The sequence below is a fragment of the Pleurodeles waltl genome, chromosome 9 (genome assembly GCF_031143425.1).
Source record: "Pleurodeles waltl isolate 20211129_DDA chromosome 9, aPleWal1.hap1.20221129, whole genome shotgun sequence".
Lineage (NCBI taxonomy): Eukaryota > Metazoa > Chordata > Amphibia > Caudata > Salamandridae > Pleurodeles > Pleurodeles waltl.
The window spans coordinates 719,905,300-719,931,965 of NC_090448.1; the positions used below are offsets into that span (position 1 = coordinate 719,905,300).

Consider the following 26,666-nt stretch of genomic DNA (forward strand, 5'->3'; position numbering starts at 1 on the left):
CAACATGGAGAGCTCCAGAATGCACCCCGTATTCAATCCGTGGCCCATTTTAGCGCAACCAAGACATGAACATCCGGAGCCAGGTCGGGCGGGTGGATCCCACTGTAGGATGTCCGCGAGGGAGGACCCAATCCTCCGTAGTTAACGCAACCCTCGGAATAACGCGCACATCCTATTTCGGCGCGCGGTTAGTAAGAGGGTCGCCGCGGTCCAGTCGACGCGGAGCAGCAACGCAGCCTCGAGGCGCTCGCAGCCTTCCTCGGCGCCTGGTTCACAGGGTCAGCAGCCTCCGCATCCCGCAGTCCCGGGTGGGGCCTCGCCCAGCGGCGGGGTAGTTACTCAGTGTCCGCGGGAAGGCAGAGCTCTCCCTGGCGGACGCCAGATCCGCAGCCCAGATGCGGGAGCCCGCCGAGGAGGCGGGGAGGAGGCAGCGGGGGCGTCGCCCGCGGGGTACCGCACTCCATTAAACAATGCGAGTGTTAAGCTCCGTGTTGTTCCTCGGTGGCTGCGCCTCTGCGGGGCTGTGCAGACCTGTCCTGATCAGTGAATGCTCCTGCGCCAGGCATCGGTGCCTCCGCGAGGGTCGCGCGTGCTTGTGAGATAGGTTATCAATTCATTTCCTTAGACGAGACCTCCTACTGAATACAGGGACGTGCTGGGCGGCTAATATTTGTTTTCTGTGGCGTTATTTTAAGAGTACTCGCTTCGCAACGGGGGACGCTGTGGTCTGTGGAGATTGGTTTTATTTATTCTCTGATCTGCGTGAGCTGTGCAGTTATATTATCCTCTGCTGGCTTTGGGAGCCTCGGCGTGACTTTGCTGTGGTTAGGCATGTGGGGAAGTCGGGTCTCACATGCCTGCTACCTACATCGCACCAGCTATGGTGATCTACTCAAAGGCGCATTTGGCATTTGGTGCTTCACAAGTCTCACCCTTCCGCACTACCCATTCTACTCAGGGTTGCATGTCAGTCTGCCTTTTTTTTCTCCCCTATGCCATTATAGGGACAAGCTGCTTACCCCCACCTCAGACCCGGCCGTCCAGGCCGAATAGACAAGCCACGTTCCATCTGAGCGAGCCATAGGCTTCAAGGAGCACCTCATTGTCCCCCACAAGACTGAAACCGCTCTATGGTCCCTTCTGTTCCCATTCGGAGGGGCGGGGGCGTGGTCTGGCAGTTTGGGCTCGACTGTTACTATTGGGGCACGACCACGTTTTATTTGCATAAGGTTGGTCACTGTCTGTAGTGGTAACAGTGAGCAAAGTGAACATACTGGAATGTAGCCTAGAGTAATTACAGTTGCCGAGGTAAATTCAAGTATTCCAGCCATCATTTTTGTGATTCTAAATTACAAAACTTACTTGGCTGCAATGGGAGCATTAGTACAAGGAGGGAGGAAATAAAATGCTCCCACTCATGAATCTTTTTGTCTTGGCTCCGGGGCACTCATTGGTAACTAGATACTATCTCTGTTGGGTACACTCGTCCACCACATTTGTCCAGGGGCCTAGAGTATCCCTGCTTTCCAATGCAGTCACCAAGTTACTTTCTTGGTAAATCTGTCTTTCCAAGGACAGGAGGATAAGCAGTCAAGGCTTATTCTAGGAAACAACAGAGGATTTGGAACACACAGATTGACACCAGTAATTATACTCACTAATCATGGTGTGAAGTCAGAGATAAATTAAGGCTCTAGTTTATTATTTTTTTGCTGCAAACTTTCCCGCAGCTTCTGTCAGGCAGTGGTTCCAGATACTTTTACAGGGCAACAAAACTGCTTGACTATATCTACTTATTCCCATACTTGTTCAGTGGCTCTGGGTGCAAGAAGAGAGTACAGTGGGTGTGAATACAACCGTCTAGGAATCTGAAAAATAGCCCAAGATCATGTCACATAGCGTGTAAACTAGATCCTACTCACATTCAGAAGGGGTTCGTAAGGAACTGGTTGAGCAATGCATCAGTGTCTAACCAGAACTCTGGTTCTGAGCATCAGGCGCAGAGGACACAGTTTGAGAGATCAGTTACTGTCCCAGCTGGCCTCTGGGGTAGGTCTTCATGAGGGTTACTGTGCTGAAGGTCTTCTAGCATCCAGGGTGTCCCTTGCAGGCATACCAAACATCAGAGGTCCATATCTCTAAACGTGCTGATCATGCTTAGGTTTGTGGTTGGCAAAGACACCCATGGGACCAGAGGCAGCTATAAATTCACGAGTTGGAACTAGGGAATATGAGTATAGGATCAGAGTCCAATCATGAATTCAAGCAATGATATCTGTATACGTAAGGAACACTGAGACATTTCCAACAGTTCTGAAGTCAGGGAAACTGTCTCACCCAAAATTATGTTACCCTAAGGCCCAGAGTCAAGAATGAAAGACTTTGCTTTCTCGCTTGGGCTGGACTCAGCCCAGGTTGGAGGTGATGCAAGTTCACCTCATTTGCAGTTCTTGAATATTCCTCTAGATCTTTGACCCTCGTTCACTACCGGTTTTTGAGTTGATTGTGGCCTGCTAGGCTGCAAGTTTCTTATGGCTCCTTGATGGTTCACTTACTCTGGACAACCTTCACACTGGCTTTAACCAGTTGGGCATTGCCCTTTGTCCTGCTGATCAGAGCCGACCCTTCACCAGACTTGGCAGCTCTCTACTTCCAGGGCAGATTACAGCAGAAAGTGTTCTCCATAGCCTAGGATTAGACCCAGCCTTGATGGGAAATGACAACATGCGATTATCTTCCTGGCAAGCATCCCTTTACTAGTGCTAAAGGTTTAGGCTAAGAACAAGTTATTGGCATACACTGGCCAGAATTTATTCTTTGTGGTGACAAGAGGAAACGAGGGACAACAAAGTCCAAACTTTCTTTACATTTTGATTTGCCAGCCAATTCAGATGAGGAAACCACATAGCTTACTCGGCTTTTTAGGGTGCAGAAGTTGGATAGTCCTTGAATGATCCCATTATGTATGCCGTCGAGAAGCCCGCCACTCAGGGCCTGGAAGTAGTAAAGTGGAGCTTGTGTACTGTTGATGGACAGCGGTCTTGGGTCAGGCATGATTTGTATTCACCATCTCACCCATACATCTACTGGGTCTCTGAGATTTCCCTAGGACACTGTCATGTTGGTTGTGTCATCCGTAGTGTACCAAGATAGCCTCAGGCAGAACCACGGTCTTATATGCCACCTTTGTTGCCCATATTGGATACTATTCACCCTGCACATAGTCTCGTTGACTTCTTGTATGGAGTATATGACATGTCATAAAGGCCTCATTTAGTGTTTTGTTTGCAGTTATGAAAACAGCACGTGGACTGTTGCACCCCGTTACATTAGAGCTGCCACAATAGTGTAACGTTTACCACAGAATTTTTCTAAAGGCAGTTTCTCAAACTGTTGTCGTGCAAGTGGTATATTGAAGTGTGTTGGACACCCTTAAATTAATTGGGGCCATACATACAGTTTAAAGGAGTAAATGTTTTGTGTGAAACTGCAGCATTGACAAACCGCAGTTGCCCTCTCTCGCTGTCCCCCCTCGTTACTGTCTTGTGTTTTTTGTATGTCTGGCTTACAAAGGCAACCATTTTCGTTTTCTTAGTCTATCCATTTGGTCTTTGTGTACCTGAACTCTCTTGGCTGCTCCTTAGAAGTTTGGGCATTCAGTGATGCTACAGGTCATAACCTTCATTTTTGCATCTGTAGTTCATGGTTGGTTGGCCTGGGCAGAATATAAATTATGCAAAAAGTGTCAGTTTCCCCATTATCACATTACCATACTTTGTGTAATTTTTGCCAGCTAGAGATAGAAAATGTTCTGCAGCAATATATTTTCTTCTCGGCCCAGTCTCGTGCCACTTTTTCAAACATGAAGTTTGGCCTCACTTGAAAAATCACAAAACTACCAGGCAATGACATTTTGTGCTAAAAGCGTAATTTTAACATTTCCATGAGTTTTGGAAAAAAATACTTTAAAATTTCACACACACTATTTATTTGCTTGGTGAATGGCGGTGTTTAAGAGGTTGCTTGATAAATAAGGTAGCATGATTAGTATGAGCATGGTCGTAGTCGTGGGACTGACCTGGGAGTTGTAGCATTGGATCTTTTGGGAAGTGAGAGAGTCCGTAAGTGATCAGTCACCTTATTTGTCAACAAGAATGTAACCCCAGCACCTCCACCACAGTCTCCATTCAATCCACACTATTCCCTTAAATGTCCCCCATCACACATTATCTTTGTCGTGTTTCTAAGGTTTTGTGAAATCATGACCCTGTAACCTAGCAGGGACTTCAATCCCTCCTTTGTGGCTTTATGAAGAATCTCGCCCTCCAGCTACAACTTTAGGGCCACCAGTGGATCAAGATCTTCTGTTTCTAACAGTTTCAATTCTTTCGTTTTAACACCAGGTGGCGCTGCCTGCTGTACTACCACCAGGTTTTGGGTTCCGAGATACTGTTTTAACCTCGAAGTCTGCTTTTGAACCAGAGTAATAGCGTGATGTTTTTCGCACGCTTTTGTCATGATTTGTAGCTAAACCAATTTTGTTGTTCGTCACAGGATTTGGCTCAGTTGAGCAGTTGTATTTTACTGTCGGATGCTTTCCTTATGAATGTTATCTGGGGGAGTGAACGCATGTGGTCTTATTTGGACTGTGTTGGAGTCGGCTCAATCCTCTGTGGGTTAAAAGTCAGGGGGTTTATTCTGTCTGTACCTGCAGCCAGTGTATTAACTGCATTGACTGGCAGCTCAGTGAAACGTTTCCTCCCTGCTCCTGCGTATCTGTTAGCTGCCCATCTTGCTTTCTCGGTGCTTTTGTCTGTGCTCTCCCTGGATACTCACCCTGCCCCCTCCGCCCATTGCCCTGTATGTTTTTGCCTACTTCCTTGTATTCCCTGGACCCCGTGTATCCAGACTCCTGGTAATCCTTGCTCTTCTCTGCCTTCCTGAAGCTACAGACGTTGCGCTTTGATTTGGCAGCCTCTCGTTTCTTGGGCTCGTTGATCTGCACTCTCAGAATTCATGCCCTTTCTGATTTGGTAGTGTTTCTCGACACTGCTCCGATTATGGGTGATCTGGTAAGATTCACCACCTTTCAGTTTTCTTCTTCAGTTCTCCTTAGACTGCAGGACACTTACCTTTCAGCCTAGCTGGGTTCCACCTGGTCTTGGTTATTTCTTACTTCCCTCTGGCTTCCAATGTGTCTCCCCCCCTTCAGCCCCCACCCCCGGCTGCATTTTAATCTGTATCTTACTTTCTCATTTGTGTTTCTTCTGCATTTTAACTTCTTCCAGTAGTTCTCTGTATGCTAGTTTTCGGTTTCATTTCCGAATGAGTCAGCTTTTGTGTGCTCAGTCTGTTGTAGAGGCATTCAGAGCTCTTGCTAAGTTTTATCTGTACTTTTTTGCCTGCCTTGCTATTCTGAAACTGCAAACAGGGGAAGCCCTAGTCTAGCAGGTTGTAGGTGGTGCCCTTTGGCTAATTGTCATTGATGCCCCTTTTCCATTTTAATTTGATTGATGTTTTGTGTGTAAAACTGGTGCCTCCTTTAACTTGGCTCCCCAGGTGACCAACTAGTTTCCCTTTGCCGTTAAGAACCTTAAAGTAGCTGGGCCTTAAGTCTTCCAACTGTGATGCTCTCCAAGAAAGCAAGGTTTTCATTTCTTGCTCACTCTAACTTCCACATGGCCCCAGCAATAAGGGACTTAAGTTCGCACAAAGAAAAAGTATGAATTTCAGCACTCCTCTTTCCATCTATGTTCTTCTCCTTCTAGTGAGGCTACTTGAAGAAGCAGGGCCTTCGGTTCCCACAGTTTTAAATGCCTAAATAATTCAGTCACCACTTGTAAGAGATTCCATCTGAGGAAGGCCTAGAGGTCCGCCGTGGACACCCTCCGTAGAGAGAGGCCGTCCAGTCTGTCTTTGAAATCACTGTTGTGTGTTAGCCTCCTCTACATGCTAATAGCTCTCTACTGAAGGAAATAGTCCTTTGCTTGGCTTGGAATAGAGGATCACCTCATCTTTTTTTTCTTAAAGTTAATTTAATATTCTTAGAATCCACTGGGGGTGACCCACGTTTTTGCTATACAGTCCTTCAACCAAGTCTTGTCCTTCCGACAGGGTCCAACCAGAGTATACAACCCTGCATGACAGTGGCTTCCCCCCCATCCTAGGCTACACAGTGACTGTAGTTGTGGCAGCCTAATATTGGTTTTAGTGCACAGGCCCTTTATCTGCCCCCAATGAGGGAAGACTGCCTATTTGTTGCCCCTGTTCTAAGTCGATCCAGTGCCCCAAATTTGGAATCCTTTGATTATTCTCCTGAGTAGATACTGCATGGCTATTGCTTGTGTTGAGTGTGCACCTGTACTCTGAGAACCAATAGGTGTCAAATATGTACACTACAAGCATGGGTTCAGAAGGTGGGGGGTCTCTTTTTAAGCTGCCTTTTGCCATGGTGAGCATGACAGTCTGTACGTTTGTGTTCCAGACCCCCTTGGGTGAGTAAGGCTCACATTCTATTTCATGGTTCCATTGTAGGCTTTAACTGCCTCAGCAAGATCCCCCCCCCGCCACTCTTGATGTGTTAAAGGCAGCCATACGTTAACAGTGGCCTTCAGTTGATGCTTGTTTGGAGCTAATACATATTCACACCTTTACCAGTTAAAAGTTTTCAAACTTGTGAATATCTGCTCCAGAAACATGTGAACATAAAACACAAAGGAAATATGCTGCACTTCTCGTTTGGAAAAAAAAGCTCAGATAAAAAAGAAAAACTGTCAAAGGAGGATTAATACTGCTACCAAACCTCACCTCCGACCTGGAGACAGTGCTTTATTTGTGCTAGTGGCTATGGGTGGTTGGCACTGGCCTTTACTTCTGGGGAATGGCACTTATTATTTATCATAGGACTTTGACCCAGAGCAAGTGGGAGAAAAGGGATAATGGAGGCGGGAGAGAAAGATAGGAAAACAGTGATAGAGCAGTGAGGAGGAAGAAAAAGCCTGCAAGAGTGAGATAAAGAGACATAAACTTTAGATTGGGGAAGAAAAAGGCATGAGAACTATGCAGCCTTGGTATTGGGTGACCTTAGCACTGAGCATTCCCATGGCAGGGTGTGTGTGTGTATGAATGTAGGTGTGTGTGTGTGTATGTATATATATATATATATATTACCTAGTGGTGGTCGCCACTAGGTAGTTATAGTTAGGACTTAGGGCCTGCCTGATTACAACCTTGGCGGATGGGATACCCCTTCACAAATGTGACATATGTCCTGTCTGCCATATTACAAGTTCCATTATATCCTATGGAACTTGTAAACCGGCGGGTGGGATATCTGTTACGTTTGTGACCGAGTATCCCATCCGCCAAGGTCGTACTCAAGCCCTTAGTTTCTAATGAAAAATCGTTTTTTGTTTTGCTGATAATTTTGGTGCTGTTTGATGAATCTTCCCAAACTTTTCCCCAAAAAATATAGCGTTCACTTCAGTGTCTGTCTGGGAAGATTCATGGTGATTGGTCAGTTGGGGGCCTAGAAAAAAGGTGGGCCCCAGAAAAGAGATGGCCCCAAAATGCTGTTTACCCAAGCATTATTCCACAGGGATTATTAACCGGAATAGTGCCTGAACCACTTGGCTGAATTACACCAAAATTGGCAGAAGGGGTAGCTCTTGGTCCAGAAAGTTAATTTTTTGTTATTTGGTGTAAATCCATTCAGTAGTTCTTGAGAAATTAAAGAAAATCCACATTTGTGTATATATAAGGACACGAAGGCTCCGTGAACCCTGATAGACTGACAACACTTCAACAAAGAAGCCCGGGGGACCGCCACCTTCTCGGGGTAGAATGTGTAATGAAATGCAGGGGGGCTGCCTGGACCCTTGCATCCCTGAGGACCGGCACTTCCCCAGGACTACTGTAAAAGAATGAAAGGGGTCCATTGCGGACCCCTGGCCCCAGGAACCACTACCTCCCTGGGGTTTCTTCATTTTGGAGGGGTGGTCTTCCAGCACCCCCTCTCCCCCTCCCCAAGAAGCCAATTATGGCCCTAGGGACCACCACACTCCATGGTCGGCTCTTGGCCCTGGGACATAGCTGTTTGCTCTCACTTGGCAGAAGCTTTGACACTCCTGCAAAGTCAGAGGAAGCACTCCGCTTTCTACAAGTAGAATCTGTCAAACAGCTCTTGCTTGCCGAAAGCAAAGTTCATCTGTTTCCCTGCATGCAGATATGCATGCAGGAAAACAGATAAAAACGTTGCTCCCAGAAGCAGGGAGCTGTTATTTCAAGCCGCTTCCTGCTTGCGTGCAAAGTTGGCTCCCACAGGATGTGGGGAGCCAGCTAGGACCGCAGGGCTTTCAGGCTTCCTCTGCAGTCCTGTCACTCTTTTTCTCTCTCTTCCATCCCATAGTGGGATGGAAGATAGAGAGATTGTTATTGCAATGGTCACTCCACACAGTGACTTCAAAGTCTCACTCTAGCAAGATGTTTGGTTAGAATGTTATACTTATGTTTTGAGGCACAGCAGAACAGGGTCACTTCTGGCCTAATGGTAAAGCTCTTGGACTGTCAGTAAGCTGAATGTTCAAATCATTGTGTCTCATGGCGGTGTGGCTGTCTATTTTCCTTTGTTTTAGCTGTCTGTTAAATGTACCTAATGATGTAACATCAAAATCTTTGGAATCAATGGCATAGCTAATTCTGGACACCACATGCAAAGGAGTCACTGTTAGACTAGTGGTTAAAGTCTCAGACCTGTACTGTGAAGGTTGAGGGTTCAAGTGTATGTTCAAGTAACTATAACGCGCACCCTTGTTATGTATTGCTATTTACCTTACATATTACAACACTCATGAAAACTTTAAAAACTTTAATAAAAATATAAATGAAACTTTAGCAGTCAAACTATTGAAAAATGTGCATGGCAGGGGCGTGAGTTATAGTTACCTTAGGGCACACGTTAGAGTTACTTGAGACAACTATAACTGTTGAATTTCTATGGTTTTGTATGTTAAAATGTGAGTCTAACTCTAAAAAGTTTATTAGTTAAAATTGGTTTGTTTAAAAAAACATAGAAATTAACTGTAAAAACAAAAGTTGCAGGGAAGTTATAGTCAGTTTCTGAATTTACTTGCACAAAACCATAGAAATTCAGCAGTTATAGTTAGTTGTTTCAGGTAACTATAACTCACACCCTAAGGTTAATTATAATTCGCTCCCTCGACATGCACTGCTAAATACCCCAGATAATACAGCACTAATGACAACTTCTATAACGTCATTGAAAATATAAATGAAACATTAGCAGTCAAATTATTGAAGAAAAAACTGCATGGCGGGGGCCCCGAGTTATAGTTGCCTTAGGGCACAAGTCATAGTTACTTGTAATAACTCTAACTGCTGAATTTCTATGGTGTTGCAAGAGTAAATTCAGAACCAGCTATAACGTTCCTGTAACTTTTTTTTTTCTTCAGTGAATGTATACATATTCACTGCTTAGAGCCAGTGCTTGACATTGGGAAGTCTTTTAACCTCAGGACTGGACACACATTTTTAGAAGGTTAAACATTGCTGATGCTTGCTCTCCCTTATGCTGGGGCAATACTGGGTTCCTGAGACTCGTTGGGAGAGAAATTGTGGGACTACCTGCCGAGGAGAAAAGCTTCACTGACCACTGGAAGACCTGCACATGAGCTGAAAGTGAAGAAAGACTTAAGTATGCATGACCCACCCCTAAGCCACAAGTGGCCTGCTAGCCTATTGACAAGACAAACTATAGACGAGTATTGTCTGGGTGGTGCAACTGGTGAGATAGTTTTCTGCATCAAAAGGAGCCTGAACCATCCCTGACCAGTGCTATGCCATTTGGGGGCTTGTAGTAGCCCACACATAGTGAAGGAGGGGCCTGGGGATTTTGAACCATCATTGAGTCGCTTCAGCTGGAGGTGGCTTTCCTGGTCCCAGAACCTTCAGAACCATTTTCTGGCCCTTGCAGTCCCAGACTGATAGTCCTTTTAAAGCTGCAATGTCTCTTTTACTCAAAACTCAAAGTTCCACTTCCCACCTTAAACCCTTTCACCACACCTGCCTATTTTTGAGGGAGAAGCCACTGATAGGAAACCCTGGGGGTACTTATAGAGGCCAGTAGGGTTCTTAACTGGTCATGAAAACAAGAACAGTGTCTCACATAGACACTGGTTATAGGGCACGCAGTACCTGCTTCACTGATATTCTTTGGCAACCTAAAACTTCATCTCGGGCTCTGTGGGATGGGGCAATTTGTTTGGGTGGTGTTTTTAGCGGGCCAGACATAGTCAATGAGGCATAGGAGACAGAAAAAATAAAATGTAGCAACCTCCATATGCTGAGATTGTTTACTAAGACAGGCAAGCTTTAAAAACGTCAGGAGTTTTAGCTGTATTACAGGATGGACCTGATAGGCTAACCTTACAAAAGCATTGAGGGTTGGGCCAGTATTACAAAAAATCTAGTGACTAGCCTGTAAACGATATAAAAAGTTTTGGAGTCATGAAAGTGCTTGCGACTTCTGGATTTCAATGTACACGTGTTTCTAATGGATTTTTACTTTTCTTTAGACAGAAAATCTATTTTTATCCATATTTTTAAACTCTTTGAAAGTATACTATTGATTGGACATTAGGTCTTTTTTACTGTGTAATTTCGTATTTGTGTTTATAACCCCAAAGGTCTCGAGAGGCATCCTGGACTGATCAAGTTCATTACTTCATAAGGTTCAAACCCCTAGTGATGTAACTTGCCTGTCAATTTGTGCAGTAGTATGGTGGTAAACAACAGTACCCACAGAGTGTACCGCTCTGTAACCACCAGAAGCGCAAGAAACGCTCACGCCCATCTCAAAATGGAGTTGATAGGCATAACCTGTGCAGATAGGCAGGCCATTTGATTTAAATCCAGCCTTCCAGGAATTCTCTCCTGGGCAACAGGACAGAAAAATATCAACAGCTGGACCTGGGCAGCATGCCCGTCCACGACGTCCCACCCCTTCTGTCTGTAAGCAACTGGCCAGATGTTTTCCTTTTTACAGGGTTGGGGAGAAAGACTGGCTGGGTCCGTGAAAGCATAAGCTGAAAAAGAGGCTTAAATAGGCAGTTGTAATCTTTAGATGGGGGCGGAAGGGACTCCCGGTGGCCTGCGTGTCACAATGACATCCGGTACACTGATGTCAGTAGCTCGAATGTTAGTGGACTAACAACATTTTCTGAGATACAAGAGAGCAAAAGTGGAAATCGCACAGGGCACATAATACCTCTGACATTTGATTCACTGCATTAGATATCCCACTTTGACCTTGGCATCTCAATCTTTGCTCAACTTTTCTTTTATTTTCCACTTTCTCCTTTCCTTTTTCTGCCCCTCCTGCCACATTTTCTCCACATAACTCTAATACTTTATGCTATACTTCCACAGTCTCCTTACATCCATTTGTCGTCTTTTCGCTTTTGTCTCATCTTCTTAGCTTTTGCATAGTCCCATTTCTGCATACATTTCCACGCTATCGCCCATTTGCTCCATATTCACAATTTTTTCTTTTATTATTTCTAGTCTGTCCTCCTACTTCACTTTTTCCTTTCCCTTCCCTGTTTATTTCTGATCCCTCGCTAGGTTGGATCTGTTTTAGCATCTATTCTTTCCATTTCTACTTCTTACGTCTTCTCGTTTCAACGTCTTTCCACCTCATCTCTTGTTGCAATACTCTTTCCCTCTCTCCTTCACTTAATCCTTTCTCATTCCTACCATTTTCTGTGCCAACTTTCTCAGACCTCTTCAGTTTCTCCTCTTTCCTTTTTTTTTCTCCCATTCCAATTTTCTGGCTCCTCGTGCTCCGATTTCCTCTGAGTATTTTTCTAGGACCATCTACCCTGTGATATTCTCATCACTCCTCTCCTTTGGCTTAATGATATCACTTACACACTTGCCTCCTTTATTTTTTCTTCTCATCTCTTTGCTGACTTTATGTGCCAGTTCTTCCTTACTTCACCTGAATACTCTCCTCTTAATCTTCACCCTCGTTGACTCCCAAGTGTCCTATCATGCTGTGCTTTTAGTTGTCGCTCACTGCCTCAGTTATAGACCAGCGTTTTGGTGCTTACAGGACTAAGTTTTATCAGGAGTCTCATTTGAATCGAAATTCTCAACGATTCCTTGCCAAGTCCTTAAGCACTCTTCCTTCCTTAGACTCACCATCCAACGGCAAGGATGAGGCCACTGGCAGTTAAGGGGCCATAAAAAACTGCCCCTTTGAACCAAATAGATTGTATTTTTTTCCATCCCTAATCCAGTGGATTCCGCTTTAGTATTTTTAGTGAGATGTTATCTTAACGCATCCAGTCTGGCTAGTTCTTGCCTGAGCTGTGTATGTGCCAGTGTCTGGCCAGATTCAGGCTTTATCTTCTGATGTGCCACAAGGCGATTATTTGATAGGGAAATATATATACACAAGCTGTTAACTCTTTCCTCCTCATTAATTAGCAGTTTTTGTCTGGTATAATAATTGTATTATCATGCTGCAGGTATGTGGGTTAGATAGATGGGGGCATTTCATTTTTTTGTCTCTATCTGGATGCCAAGACTGTTAGCAACCAAGAAAGAAGGTGGTTGTGCTTGAGAGATTGCACATCCCAAATGTACAAAAAAATAATGGGGAGAAGATATAGTTTAGAAAAATGCACAGGGTTCCATGGGTGCCATACTGGTATTACTACCAAGAGTGTAACTGTCCCAGCTGGAAACCCAGTTGGGAGTGATCAAACTTATTTCTAAAACCAAGGCACAACCAAATAGTCCAAGAGATTTGTAGTGCATGAGGCAAACCAAAGTAGTATTGTATTCTGGACACATTTCATTCTTGATTGTGATTTCTTCTCTTCACAGAATGATAAGTTGGATAACAGCCGACATGTGTTTCGTCTTCAAGATGAAGTCACATTGTGAATGTTGTCCTGAAACACTGCACGTAAACTCTTGCCTTTTTCTCTTGAACTTTATTACCGACTACAGGCGGCTTAATATAAAATACCTTTTTAATACAGATTTCTTCTTCATACGACATGGATGGATATTAATATGGATGCCTTATGATCTATTATGCCTTGAAAAAGTCTTGAAGATGAAACACGTGTTGGCTGCTGATATCAAACTTATTAGTCTGTGAAGAGAATAAATCACAATCAAGAATAAGATGTGTCCAGAATACTTCTTTGGTTTGCCTCACGTACTACAAATCTCTTGGATTATTTGGTTGTGCCTTGATTTTGGAAATAACCAAGACAGTTAGCAAAGGTGGGATGGTGTCCTGTTTTGCACAGCCCTATCTGTATGTTGGAAGCCTAGCATATTTACTGATGTTCAAAATGGAGGTAGCTGGTTTATGACACTTAGGCATAGGTTGCTGAAGTAAATATGGATGTAGAAAACAGGCAAAGCATTAGTCAGCCCATGAAGGTAAGTGCTTATAGGTGAGTGTGTTTTGTCCTTCCGGTGTCTGGTGACATTGATATGTATATTTGATATCACAGTGGTTTGTCCAGGAACAGTAGTGTTTTCTTCTTACCACTTGTGATGGCACGCTCCTACGCTATTGTCCTAAAATCCCATACCACGTAGCAGTGATTTTACTTTTGCCCAAATAGGGAACAGCCATGTAAGATGTTTTGGTGGGGCCATGAGCCATAACTTTTGCGGGACTTTAAAGATTTGTGATCCAAGAAAAACAGCACGCATTTAAGAATATGTACGCTAAGGAAAGTGAAAACACTATTTTTGTAGCCACCTAATGGCATTGCCTTGTTCACTTCATTAAGGAGGACAAGACTTTGTTTTTGTGAATTAAAAACGGAAGAACGGGTCCCCCAATTGCACAGGGTTCGGGGCAAAGCGCCCCACCTACCTTCTCTTTGTGAAGACCCTGAGAGGGAAATGTGGGCAAACTAGAAAGGGAATAAAAGACTAAAGTAAAGTGAGGTTCAACCTAAATGTATTCAGTCTAACACCACCCCATGGTGTCACATGCAAGTAAACACAGGTACTGAGTACTCGAAAGTGAAGCTGTAGACAGTGCATCTAGTGGACCCCATTTATCATCAGACCCTACAAAGTGTCAGTAAACACTGACATCTTGTTTACTAATTCCCAAACAATTTATTTAGTGCACGGTGGACAAATGTTGTCAGGAATGGTTTTCCAGAATTTAGCGGTTCAAGGGACCCCCGGCAGAAGCAAGTATGAGAGAACTTCATTCCCTACTAACTTGCATGGGTTAGGGACAACCAACGAAAGCAAGGATGAGGCTGCATGTGTTCCCTTTGACCTGCATGGATTTGAGGGACACTAGCTGAAGCACGGGTGAGAGTACATATGTTCCCTAGTGACGTGTTTGTTGAGGAACAGGAAGCAAGGATGAGACCTCGTGAATCCTCCAGTGACTTTGAGGCGGGGACCTCGGTCTGAGATGGAACCTTTACCCACCCGGTGATGTGAAATATGAGGCCAGATACAATATCACATAATGAAGACCAGTGTCCATTGATGTGTGTTTAGGGAGAGTGAAAATAAAGAGCTTGCAAGACATTCGTACCAAGTTTTCCTTCCCGATCTACTCCGAGCATGTTGAATTTGCTCACTATCCAGGTAATGCAATGTCAAAATCTCTTTTCTCTAACTTACCCCCCATTAAGCTTATTAATTGAAGCAAGCCTATCCTTTCAGAAATAACTTCACATGTTCCTCAATGTGGAAGTAAAATGATGGGAACACAGGTGGAGAATGGCGTCTTTGAACAGAAACAATGTGTGATTTATGACCTGTTAAGAAATCTTAAGTGGAAAAGCATAATATTCTACATTATTTGGGATGCACATGTATGGATGAGGAAGGCTGGAAACTGCGTGACATGAGATTGGATGACTTTCCTATACTCGCCTCAATTCAGGCGGTTGGTTTATTATTAATGACAAATAAAAAATAAAAAAAACTCAGGTCATAAGATGACACTGTAAATCCATAAAACAAGCAGTGAAAAACCGAGTACATCCCTGATTAGTCCTTCTTTAAAAAAAAAAGTTTTATTGACATTTTTATTTTAAGTACTTTTTTCAGTATAGCACGGTTGTTATATCACAATACCATACGCATATGGAGCAGTTGCTCAAAAAGGTTGTGCATGAGCTGAATAACAGTATAGACCTCTGTAGTCAGTAAAGGTAGGCTGTCTGTGTGCGTACAACAGTGCAAAGCCTCAAAAACAAAGACAATGAAGGTAGTAGTGGATGTAACTAAATGCATTCAATCGAAGCACAGCGAAAAACAGATGCCGAGAAATAGAATTATGAACCATAACGTAACTGGGTGAGAAAAGAAGAACGCCTACTTAATAAGCAGGAAATAGATGCATTAAAAGAAAACTTAAATAATGGGTGTTTACAAGTGTCACAAAGCTGGTGGGGGCCAGCAGGATTGTACAGTTTGATGCCAGTCAATAAAAGAAACCCAGGTGTTATGGTAGGTATATCTTGTGGAGTGAAAAGGGGTGCGTGTGGGGGTTAGGAAGTGGGCAGAGTGACTGAAGTCCCCTCACGGAACATCTTTGGGAGCATGTTACCATGCCTCTAAAATGGGGTATTTATGGAGTTCTCTTACCTCCTCCCTGCGTAGTAATGTGCTCTCACCCTGAGCCCATGCTAGCATGGATAAGGACCCAGGTGGAGGCCACCGGGGGGTTCACCGCTTTCCATTTCTGAGTGATTAAACATTTCGCCAAAAGGAGGGCGAGGTCAACAAAATGCTTTGCAGCTTTGTGTTTTTAAGTATGTCGATATAGTCCCAAGTGTATGTTTCCCAGGTATATAGTTCCAAGTAGCGTCAAGTGTGTTGACCTCTTTCCAGTAGGTGGTTATGGAGGGGCCAGACCAGAGCATGTGTACTACTGCCATATCTTTTGTTGGGCAGGGAGCATCAGTGGAATGAAAATAACAGTTTATTTTACTGGAAGTGAAGTAGGCTCGGTGTAGAACATAAAATTGAATCAGTCTGAAATGGGCGTTTCGGGACACCAAGGAGAAGGGTAGGTTCAAATAATCTGCCAATCACCGTCCGTGCGGGCACGGCAGGATCTGCGTTCTAGTGTCCTCACAATGTGGAGAGGGGAAGTGCTGTGTGTATGCGTTAGGCGTTGGCCAGTGGTTGGGTCTGGTGTCTACCTGCACCCAGTGCCTGCACATATTGGAGGACTAGATGCTGTGGGGGTTCCTGTTGACCTCTCCCAGGGCTGATTCCGCACACCATGATTAGTCCTCCGTATGAGTCGTCCACGGCCGCTCCTCCTTCCGGTACTCCACTGCTGTGGGTTCCGCTTCAACCATATGCAGAAACAGTCAATGCAAGGAGAGCATACAGTATAATGAAATGATAAATGGCCCAAGTTTCTGGTTAAAATTCCTCTTTATTCTTCATTACCTATTACAGAGCACATGACAGCCAACGTGTTTCATTACTTTTTAATACAAAGAACTTCTTCAAGGATGTTGAGTAAAAATAACCGACCTCAAGTTACACACATGCCAGGATTAATCAGTTTATAACTAAGGTAAAACAAATGTACATTTCATTACAATACCCGAAAACAGGGAAGAGACTTAAATTTGGATTTTGCATTTAATTTATTCGCATTGGATTTATAAATTGCGAAAGTATCTTTAAAAAGAACAAGGAAACCTTTTTAGCAACAATGCAGACTCTTCTGGCGGTTGCATTACGGTCACTTTGATTGTTTTTTCTTATATTTCATATATCTAAATGGGTAGCAGAATTTGGAATGGGACAACGGCCTATTCTACTCGTTGGAAAGAGGGAACATTAGGGAATATTTTTGTGGATTGTTGTAAGTTATCGGAGGTTTGGGAATCTATTTTGGGGTTCAAATCCGAAGTATTAGGGTGAAGATGAATTCCTACTAGGTTATTGATGGTGATGATGTTGGACGAGGAATGCTCGGTATGCTCCGGGGTCTTGGTTGTAGCATTCTCCTTATCCACCGTATGATGGGTAAGAGTTGGAAATGTCCCTCTGCCCGTTCAGATCGGAGTTGCTCTCCGAGATCACCTGCTGGAGAAAGTGATTATGCCTCCGTTCCAGCAGCCGTGCATACTATATTATTGAAGAAATAGTTCTTTTTTTTTTCTTTTTTTTCTAGAGATCCCGAGAAGGCCGCTAGTACCAAAGCTTCTGGTGATGGTATCACTCCTTTAACTACATGGCTCTTTCCTGATGCTGGGTGCAGAAAAAGAATGTGTTTTAAAGTAGCCTAACAGGGCAAGTACAGCGTTTGAGCTGTTTCCGTATATGTTTCTGTTCAAGTTGCTGTATACGTAGCTCGTTCAAGAGAATGTTCGAGTTTTTTTCCTCGTTCCGGGCCTTGGAGGACCATTTACAGCCACAATGACATTAAAAAAACGTTGACACACTTGCTAGAAGAGACACTTTGTAAACGAATACATGCCGGGGACATGAGTTTTCTTCAGGAGCCCACCAATGTCGCTATTGAAGGTTGTGGGTGCGGAATACCAAGGCAGGGTGGTCTAGATTGCAACTCCGCCACCAGATACCCTGCCTCTGCTGTTTTACGTCTGCCTTTCAGACAGGTTTAGTTTTTTCGCCAGACTATTGTTTTTCAAAAAAAATAATACATAATATATCTACAGATGGTCTGTTCAATTGTCATTCACATTTTGCATCCGCCCAGCACAGCGAACCGCATGGGGCAATGAGTCAGCCCACTTTCCGCATTGGCTTAGTTCACTTTTGCGTGACTGCCCAAAGGTTGTGCACATTGTTCACATCCATGTAAAAATAGTTGCTTTCATTTGAGTGACAAACCGGCTTGTAATTGTGCATTTTATTTATTTACTTTTATTATCTTTTAATAATTGCCTATATATGTTGTCTGCACTTCGGGTAAAGTTGTTCTAAGTGACATTCTAGCATAGTAATTGCCTGTGATTTGAGTGCTTGGTTGGGCGGTGATTTATTCTGGTCTCAATCATAAATAAAATGGAAGGCGCAATTGAAACTGATATTTAATAATCGCCAGTAAAGAAGCCACATCAGTGAATGTTCTTTACATTAACATTTTTAATAGTAAGCATATAGGATCCAACTTTTGGTGGCTGGAGATTTTCTTTTTATCCTTTTTCTTTTTGTGCCTTATGCTTGCCATAAAAAAGTTAAATCGTTTACTGATCTAGCCAGCCTGCCAAGGACAGACCTGTTGGCTTTGCCAGTGGTTTATTTCTTTGTCACTGTTTTTCCGTCCTACTTTGCTCCTTTTGTGTTTTTTCTCCCTTGTTCCGGGTCAAAGTCTGTTGAGGAACAATAAGTGCCGATGAGCCACCGGCCGAAATTAAGTACGTAAAGCAACTGTTTCAAAGGTGTATCACAAGCAGGGTTTGAGGGATCACAAGCAAATGTGGGGGACCTCAGAACGTAAAATAGTCAAATTAAAAAATAAACTACTATTTGACATTGGTTGCCCCCTAATTTCCTTGTTGTATATGTTTTGATCTACTTAAGATGCTGTTGCACGTTTTTATACTTGGGAACTGCAATATAAAAAGGTACGGAGAACGTGGTAAATCACTCGATGTGCAAAATGTGGCGATGCGTTAATCTGGTGATTCTAGCCAAAAATGGATTTGTGCAAGTAGCCTCCACGGAGGGTGACCGCTTCTAGTAGGGGTCTCGGATTGTGAGCTTGGAATGCAGGCTGATCAAATCTTATATTATTGTCACCCCTGTTCAGAAAGTGACCGAAGTCCAGACTCGCCAGATGCAAAAAGAAGTGATAAATGTGCTCTGTGCCTGGCAAGGACAGCTAGCTAAAACAAAACTGCACAACTTGGGAAGAGAAAACGTCCGACACCATTAAGTTAGCAGAATCTGAGGAACTATTGCTATTACGCCCAGTGCTTAATGTGTAAATAAAAAGGTGCCGGTGCCCACGCCGCCCCCCTAAACAAGCAGCTGCTGCAATTGAATGTGCTATCACGGAATACTGAGGCAGCGTAATCCTGAAGCCATCTCGGGCCTCTCGCTGCCCCTTCAGCTCACTCTTGCAGATTTCTGCTTTCTCCCTTTGTGACGCTTTTTCTTTTTTCTCTTCCTTCGTCTTTCCCAAATGAGGCTTTTATCGCAGTAAATGCTTGAGGCAGAAAAATAAGTACCTGTGGCCCGCACCGGAAACAACAAGCACAAATTAAGCACTGATTACGACAGATTGCACATTAATCTTTGTTCAGCGCTGTCTATTGCTAATAGTCTTGTTTTAGGATCTAATAGACCTGGCGTCTAGATTGCCTAGTACTGCTGCAGTCAGTGGGCATCAGTCTTCTGCCCCAAACGAGAGATAGAGCTCAAGAGAATTAATTAGATCTGAGCTAAAGCTTGCATTTTTACCAGCTAATTTAGCATTAAAGATAAAATTGACGGGACAAGTACTCGATCTTCAATTGGGGCTCGTCTCAGAGTGGGGAGAGGAGATAGGTTTAGTATCCACGCAGTCCTCGAATAAAATAAATGAAGCCGTCACTGCCGGTGAAGTGAATAGGGATGAGCTTCGGAATGGCCGACATTGTGCTGATTTGCAGTGTGGATTGCTTCTGGCTGTGCAAGAGCGCAGCTCATCATGCCAGAGACATGCTTTACATAAATATAACAGATACGCCACGAGGCTCGGTAATAGTACAACCAATAACACAACAGCTGTCACGTGGGACTCACTCAGCCAGAGCTAGCAACCTCTTAGGTCTGCGAGCCTCTGTGATCACCTCCTTCATTGATGTGCTCCTGTATCAGACTCACAGTGGAGCTGTTGTACAGATGCAAGTGCCAGACATAGACTTGTACATGTGTCTTCTTTTATATTTGATTCATTTTTCAATATACAGTCAACAAATGCAGGAAAGGTGATAGTGCAGAGGACGCAGTGTACACTTAAACAGAACACAAATTACATTTACAATATAATGACACACTGTACTTTCACCAATATTTTCAATAACTGGAGACGACTCCTATGGGAACATTGTGATTTGACTAAAGCTTGTGGGTTCAGCTGATTGCATGGTCTTCCCATTCGACTGATCTCCGATTACAGAAACCACTGGTGAAAGTGCAGTGTGTCCTCATATTATATGTCATTTGTGTCCTGTGTTTTATGTGAGCACTGTCGTCTGCACTATCACCGTTTCTTGATTCTTTGACTGTATGTTGAAAAACAAATCAAATATGAAAGATACATGCAAACATCTATTATGCGTCCAGCGCTGGCACATTGTACAATAGCTCCATTATGAATTTAATACAGGACTACACCAATTAAATTGTTTTTCAATGATTTAGGGTCGATCACAGAGGCTCACAGACCTAAGGGGTTGCTAGCTCTGGCTGAGTGAGTCCTACGTGACAATTGTGTTATTTAGAGACCTGTTTTAAGCATACCTTGTGAGCTTGCTATGTGAGTTAGTGGAGGCCTCCACTAAGGTAGTTTGAACAAGTGTATCTCATAACTTGTGCCAATCTGAGCAAAGATACTCGGATCAATGTCAGAATTTCCTGGAACACAGGCCCCACCGCAGACACACTTGCACCCAGGAGGCATACAGGGGCCGGAACCTCATGGTAAGGGCTTGAATGTAAGTGGGGAAACCCAAGGAGGGAAGTGGACTCCAGCGCTTATGAGAAAATATGAACTGGTAGTACACGGCATGCTGAATGCCTCTCTCGTGCTCAGTACTCTCAAAACAGAATAGGGTTTGGAGGAAAAGTAAAGAGACGCCGCGCGTTCTAGTATCACAAACTACACACATCTGTATACCCAAACTATATATAATCAGTTAGAAATAAGACCATTTCATTTCTCCAAAAGACAATACACATAGGAAAGATGAACCCTGCTCAACTTCATCATAATATATTACAATTTTATTTAAAAAAAATTAAGTTCAGTACAAAAATATTTAAACGTTGACAATGGTAGTGATTTTGATTTTAAAACCATATAGTTCTCAATAGAAATGTAAACATTTCTCAATTTAGACTTAAATCAGGAGGTCCCCGTTCAGCAAAAAAAAATTCCAAAGCAAGTAGAACGATTCCACTTTGATCTACTTTGAGTTTAATTCTTCCAGGTTGGCCAGAGATTGGGTAATAAATATAAAAGCGTTTGACCCAGTTTTGGTGAAAGTCCTATTTTTTATCAACCGCCTTCTTCATGACTAAATGATCTTCATGATTCATTAGAATGGAAAGTATGTAGACAAGGCAAGCAAACACATATTTCCGTGAATAATGTTGTATATAAAGTGAGGCAAGGACAAACCCTTGAGCAGTATTTACTCCTAAAAGCTATCTTAGATTGGGCTAGTTGTCCATGACATACAAAGTCCATCTTGGAATGGGAGGAAACCATAAACAAATTTTACTCCTGTTAGACATCTTAGGTTGGGCTAAATATTCATCATGTACACAGTTCATCAACGGGGTACAGCATCAACTAGGGTTGCAGTGTAGCATTGATGAAGTACTTGTTCCTCATACTTACACCCTCATCTTGGAAAAGGAGATAATACCCACCCTCTTAGAATGGAGGCAAACAAACAATGCCGATTCCTTGTTCTGGGAATCTAGACTTTGGGGGTGAATGCACCTGCCTGTGGCACCTGGGGATTGGAAGTAGGTAGAGGGAAATCATACTGATTGGGAACAAGGGGTTTGTGTTGGGGGGCTCAGCATAGTGCAGAGTAAATGTGGAATAACCATTGCCTGGTATAGCGAGGTTGAGGTGCCAACTTGCTCCTTTGCAGCTTCAATAGAGCCCATGTCTCAAATTCACACCCTCACCTATATCTTCCCAGCGGATTGTTGGAACCTCTTAGTGGGATTTTAGAATATGTATGAACATTTCATCTTGGTAGTGTGTCGAACTATGGGTCTTAATCACCCCCCAGCATCAGTAGCATGCCTTCAGACTAAATTGTAAAGGGAAGAGAGCCAAACAAACGAAAAGCAATGCCAGTTTCTTCTAGCTCACAAGGAGGATTGTTTGAAAGGACCTTAGCGTCCAGCAGCTTGACGCTGACATCCTTCTAGAGTTTTTTGAAGGTGCTTCCTGTGAACAAACGATATCCATGTTATGTGAGCCGAACGGAGAAGCAGCCAAATGTCAAATTATAAGACAAATAGTACCAAATGATTATACAACTGAAATGCAGCAGGGTTTTCTCAGATCCTGAACAGAAGTGTCAGCTCCCAGGGTTAAACGTGAGAATGCATTCTGATCGGTATGCTGGATAACTGGTTTGTTCTCCAAAGTCTCCTCGCCTCTCCTGGGTAGCTTGATTGAGCAGCCAAGGCCCAGCGCAAGGGATGTTGTGTTTGTTATGCAGAAACAGTAGAACTGGTAAGTATCAGACAGTGATGATCAGTGTCTCATCAGGGCTATTACTTTAACAAGGATCGTCACTTATTAAACCCATATAATGAGAGTAATGTGAAAGAAAGAAACCGCGAGTGCCCCTTTGAAAAGTTCAAGATAACTGTTTTCGGACTAGACTTTCTTCAGCGTTTTACTGACTGGTTCTTGGTTTCTTACTTTGAAACACCTCTCATGGACTTTCAAGGGACATTGTAATGTATCCTATGAGAGTTCAGCTCCATGGACACCCATTGATCAGTTTTTTTTTTTTTTTTTTTAAAGACTTGTCACACATACCACACACCAAATTTGCAGGGGCCTCAGGTCAACTCCCTTAAGCTATTTGTTGGTTTGGGCGACCTCATTTCAGGACTTAGGACACTTTAGGTTTTTTGTGGTCTGGGGGCAGCCCACAGCTTATCGCGGATGTTTACATCAGTGAAGTAGTCCCTCGCGCTGTGCAACCTGGCTTGCAGTTACAAATGCAAGTTTTTCATGTAACACATGATGGCCACCATTTGCCCTCTATCTGCCCAAAATCCAGAACATTTCCCTTCCAGAGTTGCAAACCTCCATCTTTTAAAAAATGCAGAGTTCATAGTGTGGACTTAATGCAAGGACAGTTGCAGTATTGTGGTATAAGCAGATTCAGTTGCAGTATTGTGGTATAAGCAGATGTACCAACTGAAAGCCAGTGCTTAATTTGAGCTGGTGGTTTCCGCTGCAGGGCACCTGTACTTATTTTTTGAGGGCCGGTACTTATTTTTCTGCATCAGGCAAAAGACACATATGGGGGAAGTGGAGGAAGAGAAAAACGAAAAAGCGTCTCAAAGGGAGAAAGCAGAAAGCTGCAGGAGTGAGCTGAAGGAGCAGCAAGTGGCTGTAAATGCATTAAAGAGGGGGGAGATTGCTCGCACATTCAAATGCAGCAGCCACGTGTTTCAAAACAGAGCTTTGGGCACAGGCACGTTTTTATTTACAAATTAAGCACTGCAAAAAGCGTAATGGTATGAAACTCTCTACTCTGAAGTGTTGCCTTAGTAAATTTCATTTAGTAACAGCTATTCCATATGTATTGAAATTATCGCTGAAGTGGTTTTGACGTAATGGTTTTGGAATGAACGAGGGGAGCCGTCTTTATTTAACGACGTTAGACACCAGCCTCTGCTGAATTCCAGTACGCCAAGGGAACTGGGTTTGACAAGCAGGCTTAGCTTGTATCAAATGCACCACTGACAAAAGAAACACATGGTTCAAACGAGTAACTACTCTGCCCTGTACAACAAGAAAAAGGATAACAGATTCATTTACTTCTTTCAGCATATCGGAATCATCCAAGCCACTGTGGTGATTATGTTCTTCTAAGCGACTTTGATTTTCTGAACGTCTGCAAACAAATGTTGGTAAACGATGCAGATTATTATTATTATTTTTTTTTTAAAGGAATGTTTTTGGAGTTTCTTTCGTAACTGGTAACCTGCTGACCCTAGCACAATGATGGTAAATTTTGGTAATTGTTGGCAACTCGTGGGAAAACTTCAGTGTGATGATACTGATTGCCACACGTGCTGAACCTGGCATTGTGGGGGTTCTTGACACCTTGTGGGAATCGAAGAGGTGCTAACCCTTTATTATATTTATAGTACAGTATGCGTTGTCCTTCCTTAACATATTATGCACATACTTGTATATCCTTTCAAGGTGGCAATACTTCCCCGTTACTTTGTCTCATACCATCGTAGCTTTCCTTCTTATAATTAAGTTTTTTTCCTAGTAATTTTGTTTTTTGGTAACTTTTAGTTGATGACTAAATTGTATACTTGATATTTTGTACTCAATGTAGATTTCCCTAGTAATTTATGAAGGAAAGTCTTAATTTTATTTAAGACACAGAGGCAAGTATTATGCCTTCTTTTCTTGTTTATTTTAAATAGCATCAAAGACGAAGAACTACAGATATCAAGAGGCAAACGATAGTAGCCAATGGGAAAAAATGTGTAGTTCCAAATAACACACCAATCACGACCAAGCTGTCCCCATAATACGTAACGTGACCGTGAACAGCCCTCTTTTCTTGCGCGAGGGTTCAGAAGGTAACAGATAATGGAATGATAGAACAACATATGCAGATTGCCAAGAGTACAGATAAAAGCTCTTGTAAAATGTTCACAACTCCAGAAACGAAACTTGGATTAACCCAAATGTCTGAGTGAACACTGTTGCGCTGGATTGACGATGTTGCAGGAGCTCCCATAAGGCATTGCTTAGAGATGAAGTCTTTATGAGGAAGCCTGAGAAGTTGCTGATGACGCTGTTAGGGAGGGAACAAACAACCTGTAAGAAATTGTAGAGGTAGGATAATACTCGCCCCGTGTCATTAATAAAATTAAGACTTTCCTTCATAAATTATTAGGAAAATGTACATTTTATGACAAGGCCGGAGGCTCCTCTTATGCTTGTTTGAAGTGAATCTTACATTTATCGAGGCGTGTTGTACTCGTTTACAATAAAATACTTTAAAAACATTATAGTTAGACCAGTCAGCTGATCTGAAAATGTCCTCAAGCCGGGAACCAGCCCAGAAAGCTTAAGAAGCCATAGCTCCTCTAGCTGAATGGGCACCAGAGGAAGAAGAATCAATGCCCGCTGAAGACATAATCCACTTAACCCATCGAACCAGAGTAGGGGAAGACACAGGTTTGAAATGTTTCCTGAAAGAAATAAGGAGTTGGGATGCTTAGGAATTTCTCAAGTCTGCTTTCTGCTGTTTATAAACTTTCAAACATTGACCCACACATAACTTAGGGTGGTCAGGAAAATGAGGATAAAATACAGATGAAAGATTAGTCTTAGTGCGTCTACGGATATTAAACAAAACACCTGTTGGAGGAAAATGATGAGCAGTGATATCTAGAGCTCTTACATCTGAAAGTCGTTTAAAAGACACAAGGCATAACAACATGGTAAGTTTAGCACATAACTTTTTCAAAGAATGGATTGAATTATCTGGCCAAGAAACAAATAGGTTTAAAACATAATTTACATCCCATAATGAACTGTATTTTGGTTATGGAGGATTGGAAAATGTTACTCCCTTTAAAAGACGGCAGACCAGCGGGTGTTATCCAACTGGCTTTCCATTAATGTAAGAGGAGGAAATGGCTGACCTTTACAAATGAATGGTACATAAGTCTTATCTTTACTAGCTTCCGCTGCAAAGAAATTAATAGTAAAGGTTACATCTGTTGAAAAGGAATCAATATGTTTTCCCACACACCAGCTATGCCACAGTGACCAAGCTGATCTGTACGCCTTTTTTTATTCCTGGAGCCCAAGAGAGTTCGATGAGGTTTGAAGCTTCTGTCAAAATAGTAGGGACTGACTGGGATTCCCTGATATTTTCCAGCCAGAGAGAGTAAGGAGATTCTCTACTAAGCTGTGAGAGAGACCAAGGGGATTGGACAGCAGTTCCAGAAAGGAGGGAAGAAGAAAGGGAGAGTCTATCAATAGATAGTTCCAGAAGGGTGGGAAACCACACCTGGGATTGCCAAAAGGGGGCTATGAGAACCATCACAGCCCATTGGCGTCTTACTTCTGCTAGCAACCTGGTGATCATAATGAAAGGAGGAAAAGTATAATTGAGAGAGGTTGACCAATCCTGAGAAAAAGCATTGAAGGCTAGTGCTTAGGGATCCGAGCGCCAGCTGAAGAACTGGGGAAGCTGTGGGTTGAGACGAGAAGCAAAGAGATCTGTGTGAAAAGGACACCATTTCTGAAGAGTAGTCTCAAATCTTGGGATGGGGCCTCCAATGGCTTGAGTCCAGAAGATGGTAAGAATGCCAATCTGCTACTGAATTCAGATTGCCTGGTAAGTACTCTGCATGAACTGAAATCCTGTTTCGGAGGCAGAATTCCCCAAACCCTTTCGCTAATTCTGCTAAAGTTTTGGATTTAGTGCTGCCCCCAGCCCCCCCACCCCAGCCCCCAAATGGTTGATGTAACGGACTGCTGAAATGTTGTCCATTCTGAAAAGAACCGAACAGCAAACTCTCTGTCTTGCCAGGCTTTTGATCACAAAGGAGCCGGCAAGCATCTCTAAACAATTGATATGCAATTTTGACTCCTCTAGGGACCATGTACGTCCAGTTGAGATTTGACCACACCA

General features: G+C 43.2%; 1 protein-coding gene across 3 annotated transcripts in view; it reads left to right on the plus strand.

Moving 5' to 3' along the window:
• The window catches only part of PC (pyruvate carboxylase), a 1,846,452-nt gene that overhangs the window by 1,589,357 nt on the left and 230,429 nt on the right, over nt 1-26,666 (plus strand). The gene's annotated exons all lie outside the window — the stretch shown is intronic.